This window comes from Enhydra lutris, unplaced genomic scaffold, assembly GCF_002288905.1.
Source record: "Enhydra lutris kenyoni isolate GAN:26980312 unplaced genomic scaffold, ASM228890v2 scaffoldscaffold62, whole genome shotgun sequence".
In the NCBI taxonomy this organism is placed as follows: domain Eukaryota; kingdom Metazoa; phylum Chordata; class Mammalia; order Carnivora; family Mustelidae; genus Enhydra; species Enhydra lutris.
In genome coordinates, this window is record NW_019154146.1 from 16,537,000 (window position 1) to 16,548,325 (window position 11,326).

An 11,326-nucleotide genomic window follows, 5' to 3' on the forward strand; every position below is an offset into this window, starting at 1 on the left:
GACTGGGGCATGGACTAAGGTTGCCTGCCCCAAGGCCCCGCGGCCTGCCCACCAGGCCCTCTGTCCCTCAGGGAAGACACCAGTGCTCCCCCACGGTTTCCGCGGGTGCTTTGAGGTTAGGGACAGAAAGGCCTCAGTTCCTCACTGCCATCACCGCCACCAGGACCACTATAGTTTTTGCTTTTTAATTTTAAATGAGCTATTTGCTTTCCTAGGTGTATCTGGAAAGCTCTAGAAAAGTCTTCCTGTTCTTAAAAAAATTTTGGTGGTGGGGGGTCTTAAAAATAGGAAAGGAAGTAAGAAGGGAAGAAGGGAGGGAGGGAGAAAGGCTCAGCCGACTGGAAGCATGGGTGGAGTTTGGGGGGTGGGAGGAAGCACAAACTCAAAATACGTCTCCACAGTTCACACTGCCCTGTGGCGCCAGCCTCCACCTGACCACTCATCCACGTTCCTAGCTTTCTCCACATGGTCCCCTGCTGAGGCCCCATTCCCCCACGTCCCACCTGGCTGGCACCCAAGAGGGGAGTGGGGAGAGAAAGAGAGTAGGTTAAGGCCCATCACCCATTGCCTCACTGTCTCCTTTGGTTTTCCAGTATTCCCATCTCCTGGGCAACCAATTTCTTATCTTAAATCCCCTTGATGGAAATACCCAGAGTGGTATCAGTTTGCCTGGCCGGGCCTGTCTAATATACCCTGTCATAACCATTCTTACACTACAGCAACATGGCTGCCATCCATCCCTTCCAAGGGCAGAGGGTGGGCTTCGGAAGAGGCTTTCAATTCCATATTTGGTCCAAAAATTGACAGAAACAGGCAATTTAGTCAGCCCAGCACTCCTGGTTTGTGACCAGAAATTAAATTTGGAACTCAGGGTGCCAAGGAGTGAGGCGGCTGTTTAATCCTGTCTCACCACCACCCCCAAACACGTGCCCCCACTCTGCCCGTGACTGTGTGGGTTTTGATCTAAATCTGAGCGACTTAAGCTCTTTCTTTTTTTTCCAAGATTGCCCACCAACAATGCAGAAAAGACGTTGGTGCCCTCAGGGATAGCATCAGATGGCAAGGATTCTCTGTAGGGTGAGTCCCCGTGGCTAGCACTTACTAGACACCTGCCTGGCCCAGGCCACAGCGAGCAGTGGAGAGGACATGGGGCTGAGTCAGACTTGGCCCTGCTCTCCAAGAGCTGGGAGTCCAACAGGGGGCTTGACCCGAGGAAGAGGATGGAGGGGACACTTCGGATGTTCAAAAGAGAAAGCTGGGCCCAGCCATGGTCTTCCCTAGTGAAGTATGACAGGAGAATCTGAGGAAATTTCCTCATCAAAGCGACAGGAAGTTGGGAAGATAAAGCTAGGAGAGAACGGAAGGGTGTTCTGGGTCTGAACAGGGAGGGCAACCATGGTGGGTGAGTAAGCGGGACCCCATGCGGGGAAAGCAGACCACCTGAGTGATGGTGGGACACCCTGATGCTAGATTCCCGGGCTTGCTCTCTTTCACACACTCTCCGTACACATGCTTAGTCCAGCGTGCTCTGTCCCTTTGTCTGTCTCTGTCTCTCTCTCCCCCTCTCAGTATTGAGTTCTGGCACAGCTGGTCTTTGGGAACTAGGAGACACTCACTACCTTGGTGATTCTCACCCCCTCGCCCCCACTACTCTCTGCAACCTCCACCCGCCAGTTCTTCCCCCTCTCCCCTTTCTCCAATCGCCCTTTCTTAACCTCACTGTGGGGGTTTTCTTTTTCCTCCCTTTGGTGGCCCTGCTGTTTGCTTGCTTGCTAAGTGATTGATACATTCCAGGCTGGATCCAAGACTGTGTAGGATGGAAATCAACTAGAAAGAAAGGCCAGAATAAACACAAATTTAATGACCTCCAACTAACAGCTTCCAAGGCTGTGCTCCCATGAGCTGTCCTCACCAAGGACATGCAGGGACCTGGGGAAAAGGTCTCTTTGCATTTCCTCTTGACCATGTGAAGGTCAATGCGATCTCAGGGCTTGACCTAGGAGCCTCCGCTGGACCAGCATTCCCTCTGCCTTTGAAGTGGCCCGTTCTTCCCTCCCCCACCTCCTCTGCAGGGGTCCTCCTGCCACTGCAGCAGCCCCATTTCCTAGCAGCTCTGTTCCTGCACACTTGGCCTCAGAGCCTCACTTTTTGAAGACTTTTGGGAAGCTATGACTCCCACCTGCACTGGGAGGGTGTGTCTGGCCCACACCAGCTCAGGCACTCTGGGAAGTTCCATGGGTTAATCAGTGTGAACTCATTCCGACTTTCTTCCTGTCTTCCTGGGACCCATAGCTCAGGGGATTGTATTAACATTCACTGCTTCCTCTTAGTCAGGCTTTATGGAGTCATCAGCCTGGGTTCAAATCCCGGCTGTGTCACTAAGATCATTTTGTAATTCTGGGAAGGTCACTGCTCCCCTCTGGGTCCCCATTTCTTCAACAATTCAATAAATATTCATGTAGTGGCCTCTGTTCTAGGCACTGAGAATATAGAGGCAGACATGATTGATAAGATGGCTTAGAATTTAGTCTCGCCATGGTGATCATCAATAAACGAGCTTAAAATACTGGCACTGGGTGGGGGGACTCTTAGGAGAACAATTTATAATATCTAGTTGAAATATGAATGCCCTTTGACCCACTAATTCTATGCCAAGGTATCTACCTTAGGGAAATTCTCAAACATTTGCCCAACCAGAAAGAATGAACTTGAAAGAATTTAAATGCCAATGCACAGGGTAATGAATAATGTGTGATGTATCCACAGTCGTGTATAGCCGTGAAAATGAACAATGTGGCGATCTCACAAACAACACTGGTTTGAAGAAGTAGTTGCAGAAAAACATGTAAAATATGCCATCTATGCATCTATGCAACGTTAGGTGGTAATAGTATATTTTTAAATTTATGAGAATGAATAACTCCAAATTCAGGTTGGTGCTTTTCTTCCAAACGAGGGAACCTGCCGGCTTCGTGGGTGTCAGCAGAAGACACGAGACACCAGGGTCAGACCACAGATTTTATTATTCATGGCGGCAGGCAGTGTGAGCTCTGTGTTTACACTGGATCACCCTGCTCCTTTCCCAAGGGCTCTGTTCAGAGGTGGAGTCCTCAAGTCATGCTGATGGATTTGGATGTAGGGTATAAGAGAATGATGGGAATTTAGGATGATTTCTAGATTTGGGGCTCCAAATCTAGATAAACTGAGGGTCCAGGCAATCAGGGACAAGGTTGTGTAAGTGCGACTTGGAGTGTGTAAACGTTGAGATGCTTAGTAGACAACCTAAGGAGAGGTGCATGGAAACCAGTTGGGGGTAAGCATTTAGGGTATAGGTCGTGGCTGGAGGTGTAGACTGGGAGGCTCCAGCAGATGGCAAGGACTTATAGCCCTGAGATAGATGAGCCCGTGAAAGAATGTTCTTCATGTTTACCTGACTCACCTGGTCAGCAGAATCATCTGGAGAGCTTGTTAAAAACACAAATTCCCAGGTCCTGTTCAGATCTCATATTCTGAAATTGTATGATATATAGTTTCTATCATATATAAATTACACATATTGCATATATTCTGTTTCACCAATATCTACTGAGTGTCTGTTATGTTGCAAGCACTGTGCTGGGTTGAGATGGGCAAAACTGTAATAGCATTGCATGGTCATGGGGAAAGACCTGGAGAACCACTGAGATTTCACGGAACTGATGAGACTGCATCCAAACGTGTCATTGTGAGAGAACAATAACCCCACTTTATTTAAGCCACTCTAGTTGGGGTTTTGGCCCCAAACACCAAGTTAACATACACCTTTTATTATTATGTTTATAGATCTAGCAAGTGTAAATAAAACAAAACTAATCACTTTTGAAAGAGAGGCTTTGATTAATGTTTGATTCATTCAAGTTGAATAAACTAAACTCCCTTAAGCCATCAGTCTCATTTACAAGAAACATTTTGTTAAAATCGCTTAAGCATTTTAAACTCCTTGGATAGTCTTATCATACTTGATTATCTGTTTTAGCACTTCAAATCATTGACCTGGCAAGTTGACTACCAATTAAGTCAAATGTTCTCATATATTTAAGCATCTTTTCTTAATGTAATAATCTTATAAATATGGTGAATTTGTTCTTTTTTTAATGTATAGATAATTTTTAGAACATTTTTATTAAAGTATTATTAACATACCGTGTTATGTTAGTTTCAGGTATACAGTAGAGTGATTCAACAGTTCTATACATTTCTCACTGCTCATCAGGGTAAGTGTACTCTTAATCTCCTCTATCTATTTCACCTGTCCCACCCAACTCCCTTCAGACAACCACCAGTTTGTTCTCTATAGCTAGGAGTCTGGGTTTTTGTTTTTTGTTTTTGTTTTTGTTTTTTCCCCCTTAAGATTTATTTATTTATTTTAAAGGGAGAGGGAGAAAGCATAAGTGGGAGAGGTGAAGAGAGATGGAGAGAAAATCTCAAGCAGACTCCACACTGAGCTTAGAGCCTAACACGGGGTTCAAGTTCATGACCATAAGCTCATGATCTGAGCCAAAACCAAGAGTCAGATGCTTAACTGACTGAGCCACCAGGCACCTCAAGAGTCTGGGTTTTTTTTTTTTTTTTTTTGGTCTTTTTTCTTTACCTGTTTTTGTTTCTTAAATTCCACATATGAGTGAAATCATAGACTTTGTCTTTCTCTGCATGATTTTTTTTTCACTTAGCATTATACCCTCTAGGTCTATCCCTGTTGTTGCAAATGGTAAGATCATTCTTTTTTTTTTTATGACTGAGTAATATTCCATTGTGTCTATACACCACATCTTCTTTATCCATTCATCTGTTGATGGACACTTAGCTTGCTTCTATATCTTGGCTATTGTAAATAATGTTGCAATAAACAAAGGGGTGCGTATATCTTTTTGAATTAGTGTTTTTGTTTTCTTTGAATAAATACTCACTTGGGGAATTACTGGATCATATGGTAATTCTATTTTTAATTTTTGAGGGAATTCCACTATTGTTTTATAGCGAATCTGTGCTGGGGCACCTTGGGTGGCTCAGTTGATTAAGCACCAACTCTTGATTTTATCTCAGGTTATGATAGCAGGGTCATGAGATCGAGCCCCACACTGGGCTCCAAGCTCAGCGAAGAGTCTGCTTGAGATTCTCTCCCTCCCACTGCCCCTCCCCCTACTTGAACTCTCTCTCTCAAAATAAATAAATAAAATCTTAAAAAAAAAATTATAGTGAACCTGTGCTGATATTGCTAATGAGCAGTCAAATTTTCTTATACCTTTCAATTTAAAAGCACAAGCCTTAAATCAATTTTCACATCATAAATTGGCATGGTGAATTCTGCAAACATTTAAATCACTTAAATAAGAAACATATACAAAATTATTTCTGAACTTAACATGAAAGTATTACTGTTTTGGGTTAGATTTATTTCATCATTTCCATATTTAATTCTAAACAGTCCCAGATGTGAAAAGTCACTTATTCAAGAAGAGAACAGAATTTCTACCTCAAGGGAGTCAAAGTTCCTGGGTCAAAACCTCATGACAACAGCACGGCAGATGTCTCAGAGAAGCTAAGTTATGTAGGAGCCAGAGTCAGAAGGAAAATGAGCATCTTGACCCTTTCTGTGGTCCCCATGACAACAAGGGATGCCCTTTAGAGGGGTTAGAATTTAGAACCTTCATTCCAGTTACCTCGTAGTTACTCTTTATTTTTAATCATTAGAGAAGAAGGAAGTTGGCAACTCTACCCCACTTGAGTTAGTGAACTTCCTGTATCACTTCATTGGCTTCTAGGTTTATTTGGCCCTCAGCAGACATTGCTGGCATATTTTCATGTTGCTCTAAGGACATTTGAATGCTGTTGAGTTTAATCCTGAACACTGGCTCTGTGCCATGACTTTAAAGTCATGATAATAACACAAACCATTCCCCTTCCTTGTGACTTTTTAGGAATTCCCGAAATGAGATTACAGCATCTCACATCACACGGGATCTCTGCTTCGAGTTCTGTTCTCCCTGAAGTCGGTCACTGAACATTCTCTAAATTAGCTGAGGCCACCCAAAGGGGACGTGTATCTGGTCTCAACCGCAGATGTATTGGCCCATGCTCCCCTCTCCAGTGCAGGGAGTCTGCTCACTACCTCTGCCTCTCATTCTCTTCATTGACCTCTCTGTAAAAGTTAGATAAGTACCACCATTTTGAATGTCCAGTCTTTTTTGTGTGTGAAACTGTGGGCACCACAACAGCAGAGGGGGAACGACAGTTGTTTTAGACTTTTATTGTTTATAGATATGTGTGGATGGAAACATTACAACTATTACCGTTTCACCGAATTAGAACACTCTGCTGATACGTGACAGTTCTCATGCCTCTCAGGCAAAACATTTGTTGATAACTAGGATTTACTTCAAGTTATAAAATATTCCTAAAAGATACTTACAAAAATGTTTAAAAAGATTGTATCAGTGTGAATACGCTTTTGGAAAACTGCAATATTTATAGAAGTTCATTGGTTAATCATCTTCCTCAGGTGAATAACCCCCCCTAATTTGTACATGTAGCTTAGAGTGTACTTTTTTTGGGTCTGGACACATACAATCATCTATTTTTTTGCCCAATTTCACTGGTCAGAGAAGTCCCTTTTCCTTTCATAGGGATGAGCAAATAAGAAGTGAAAATAAGGACTTTCCCTCCATGCTTCTGAGATAGAAGTTTCCATTCTGTTGGCAGAGGCAGGTACATTTAGGAAAAGAGAATTTTAGTTCCTTTCTCTACATATTTGTATTGATTTTCTTGGCCCACATTATTTCTGTATTTAAAAGTTGCACATGGCAAATGTCAACTCTCTCAATATATACCTTTCAGGAGAGAATCTTCTCGCCTTTTGTCAATTTTTTCAACTTCCCATTCCCACGCTTTTTTTGTTACATCCACTTTTATTCCTTAAGTTCAAAGTTCCCTGTTCTTGGGGAAGAGACTGATAATACCTGTCCACTTCTGGATCTCCTCCCCAACCAGGCACAGAAGGATGACACTGCCCCACCCTCTGGTGAGACCATGTCCTAGCCAATGGGCTGTGAGAGTGAGGAAGTCACTCCTGGGCCAAGGTATATGATTGTTGCTGCAATCATCTTCCTGGGTAAGGAGGCAACATGCTGTGGGGGGTGTGGCCACAGGAGAGCTGAGTCACCTTATGGAGAATGATGGTCTTGGTGAGTTCCCAGGGCCTGCAGAGGACTTTGCTTGCCCCAGAAATACAATTTTATCATGTTTAGTCACTGAAGAGTTGGAGTTGTTAATTGCCACAGCTCCGTGGTTCTCAAAGTGTGGCACCCAAGTGACAGCATCATCACCTGGGAACCTGTTAGTCTCAGGCACCACCCAGCCCTACTAAATCAGACACCCTGGAGGTAGGACCCAGCCATCTGCGCCCAGTGGGGTGGTGATGCAGGCTGACATTCGAGGACCACTGCTCTGGCCCATCCTGGCTCACACAGCTCCCCATTCCAAATTTCTTCCTGGCAAAGCGGGAGTCTTCAAGTGAGTCCTATCAATGAGACACAAGTCATTTTCTAAAGTTTCTTCGTTAGTTATTCGTTTTCACGGTGGTGAAATGATCCAATGATTTCCCCCTGTTGTAGGGTCTCAGAACTACAAGGGGATCTATAAGCCTGCCAGGTCACTCTTTCTGCTTTGAACACAGTGGTTACAGGACTGCGTTTAACGAACACATAGAAGAAAGAAGAAAAAAGCTTGAGGCTGCAGAGAGAAGAAAGAGAATTATCTTTATTTTTCCAGGCACAGCCACTGGTTGCGGGCTGTGCTGACCTGCCTAGATTAGGAAGCAACAGCCAAATTTAGTATGTGATGTGCTTGGGGTGAGATATAACTGGTTTTCCTGGAAGGTACTCCATCCCAGGAGCAGACAGAATGAAATGTATTTTTACATTTTTTTCCCAAGCTCCCCTCCCTTCCTTTAGTATCCAATGGGCTCCCTGTAAGCAAGTTAAACTTTTGGCCTCATTTCTCCTGTGATTCCCATCTTCCCACCTTAAATGCATCTCCCTGGGGACATCTCAAGATAATCCAATGAAATAAATGTAATCTCTGGTGCCTTCAGTAAATGTCTAAACTTAACAATGGATTTAGGGGGCATGTTTAGACAAATTGTTACAATTACTCAAAGAAGTGCTTATTTATAGGTAGCATTTCCATTGAGATTTAATTCTAAGTGGTTTTATTCCTTTATCTTTTCACTTTGAAAAATTCCAAGCACACAGAAAATTAAAATAAAAGTATAATGAGGGAGTGACAACAGCAGAGTAGCCAAATAAGAGGTCTCTCGTTGTATATGTCCCTCACAAAAACAATATGGTGCCCATCCATGGGCACTGGTACCTTGGCAGGAGCTGTGGGGCCACACTTTGAGCAGCAAGGATATAAAAGTGACTTTCCTGCTTCTCTCCCTTCATGACAGTGACTTGGGAAGCACCCAGGCCTATTTCTTGTAGGATGATCCGCATTCTTGGTTTTTCTGATTGTTTCATCGTATCAGTTAGCTAGTTTCTCTAGTCTCTGTATTTACAGGCATACCCTCATTTTATCATTTTATTGCACTTTACTTTTATGTTTTGCTGATACTTCCTTTTTTTTTTTTTTTTTTTTTACAAATGGAAGGTTTGTGGCAACCCCGTGTCAAGAAAGTCTATCAGTGCCATTTTTTCCAACATTTGCTCACATCATGTCTCTGTGTTACATTTTGGTTGTTCTCAGTATTTCGAACATTTTCATTATTATTGTATTTGTTATACTGATTGGTGATCAGTGATTGTGACTCGCTGGAAGCTCAGGCGATGGTTAGCCTGTGTTAGCAAGAAACTACTTTTAGATTAAGGTATGTACATTGTTTTTTAGACATAATAGTATTGCGTGCCTAATAGACTACAGTTTAGTATAAACAACATTTATGTGCACTGGGAACCCAAAACGTTCATTTGATTTGCCTTCTTGCAATATTAGCCATCTGGCAATGGTCTAGAACCGGACCCACCCTATGTCTGAAGTATCCTGTACTGTCAACTGGAAGGTAGACATACTGGCTTAGTTAATTTCCCTTTGGACGTTTTGGTCTAAAATGTGATACAGAATCCTTCATGTTGTATCCCAATGGGAGATGCATCATGTCAGTTATCCTTCTGTTTAGTGGTGTGTAATCTTCGAGATGACTCACAAGTGGGTCAAAGTAACAACCTCATTTTCCCATTGTAATTTTTAAGTAAAGAGGTGAAAAATACATGCAAACCGACAGCCTCACTTAACCACACAGAGAAAGAAAGCTCCCAGTGGTGAGACCTTCTGGGCCAACTTTAAATGGTCCGTGTCTGCCACCTGGGCCACAGTGGGCTTCTCCTCCAAAAAGGGGATGATCTCTGGCCCACCCTTCTTACCTTCACTCCCCTGGATCCCAAAGTAGGGTTGCCTTACGGTGACAGTGGTGACCACCACCACAATAAAGACACCAGCAGATAGGAATGCTGAGTAGCAGGCATTGTGCCAAACTCCGCAAGGTAAGTCTGATGACTGCCATTTTACAAATCCGAGAAGAGCCTCTATTAAGCAATGAACTCCAGGTCACCAGAGAAATAAGAATTTTTTGTTTTAGCTCTCTGGTAGGGCAGCGGTATAAACCCAGGCTGTGTGACTCCTGGGCTCCTGTGCTTAACTGTTACACCCATGGCCACCCTTGCTTCCCGGGCATGGCCGTGAGGGTGATTGTACCATACGAGGGTGCACCACTTCCTGCTTCCGGGAATGTTCCTGAGAGTCTAGGCACTTGGTATCTGGGGGGCAGACTCCAGGCCACACTGAGATTTGACTCTTTGTTCTGATATTGATTATTCTCATGGGAGCTTACTTCATGCCCCCTCTTTCCTCCCTGCAAATAGTCTTTTTATGATTCATTAAATAGACCCCTGCTGAAGTTTCCAGAACCCAATCAGATACAGCTAATGTCAAGCCTAAATCCTTAAAAAAGCCCAAGTTCAAGAGAAATAGCAGATACATTGCTTCTACAGTTTAAGACTACATAATGCATTAAAGATAAGATTCTTAAAAGATGTCACTATATTTTATTTTATTTTATTTTTTGCCAAACGTGCATAGCACCTAGCCTTAATCATTGTGAGACCACTACTACCACTAACACCAGGAGCCAACAATACCAGCCAGCCCTCAGTGATACGTACGACGTTAGGAACTACATGGGACTCATCACACACAAGGTTTTAAGTGCAATTTTCACCTTCATTTTACAAAGAAAGAAAATGAGGTTTGGAGAGATCTCCGTTTCTCATGGCCATCTAGCTGGTGAGTACCAGATGAGAAACCAGGTCATGTAGGCTATGCTGTCGAGACCAACAATCACTGTTACAATTGCCCCTCAAACATTACCGGGGTTCAGGACGCTGACTACGCCCCACCACCACACACTCCCAAATCCACCTATAACTTCGGATCCCTCCAAAACTTTACTCCGGACAGCCAGCCATGGCAGGAATCCTTACTGATAGCATAAATACCCGATTAACACATATTTTGTGTGTTCTGTGTTTTATACACCATATTCTCCCAATAAGACAAGCTAGAGAAAAAAAAATCATAATAAATCACCAAAATACATTGAGAGCACTGTTCTGTACTTATCTTAAAAAAAATTAAAAAATTCGCATTGCTCAAGAGTCACCTGTAATTCCATCCCCTAAAGAGAAGGATGGCTGTCGTGCTTCCTGAGTCTATGCCTTCGCACATTTGTTCACCATCTTTGAGAAACCAGGGCGGTGTTTCTGGACCCAGCAATCTGGAAGGTGGACAGGCCTTGGCAATCTGTTGCTGGAGGGCTCCTATCTCACATGGCCGGGCTTTCCCTTTCCTGTCCATGTCTCTACTTGAGCATGGTACTTGGACTCCCACCACCAGCCAGATTTCCTCTCCACCCTGCTCCCTGGAGGCAAGGTTCCCTTTTACGTGAGCCCCACTCAGCAGACCCAACTAAAACTAGCCCACAATGCTGGGCTCAACTAGTTTCAAAACATAAGAAATGAAATATATCACTCTAATTTCAATTTCTTTGCATTTGTAACACCAAAGTGTGTTTATTATTCTGATACCTGGAACTCTCAGAATATCTTTTTTTCTACTAAAAACTGTCTGAAATACAATGGTTAAGCTCCCGTTCCATCCTGTGTAAGTCGAATAAGGCTTTAACAATGTAGTTAAAACGATGCTCATTTACAATAAAGAGCCCAGGACAAATACCTGT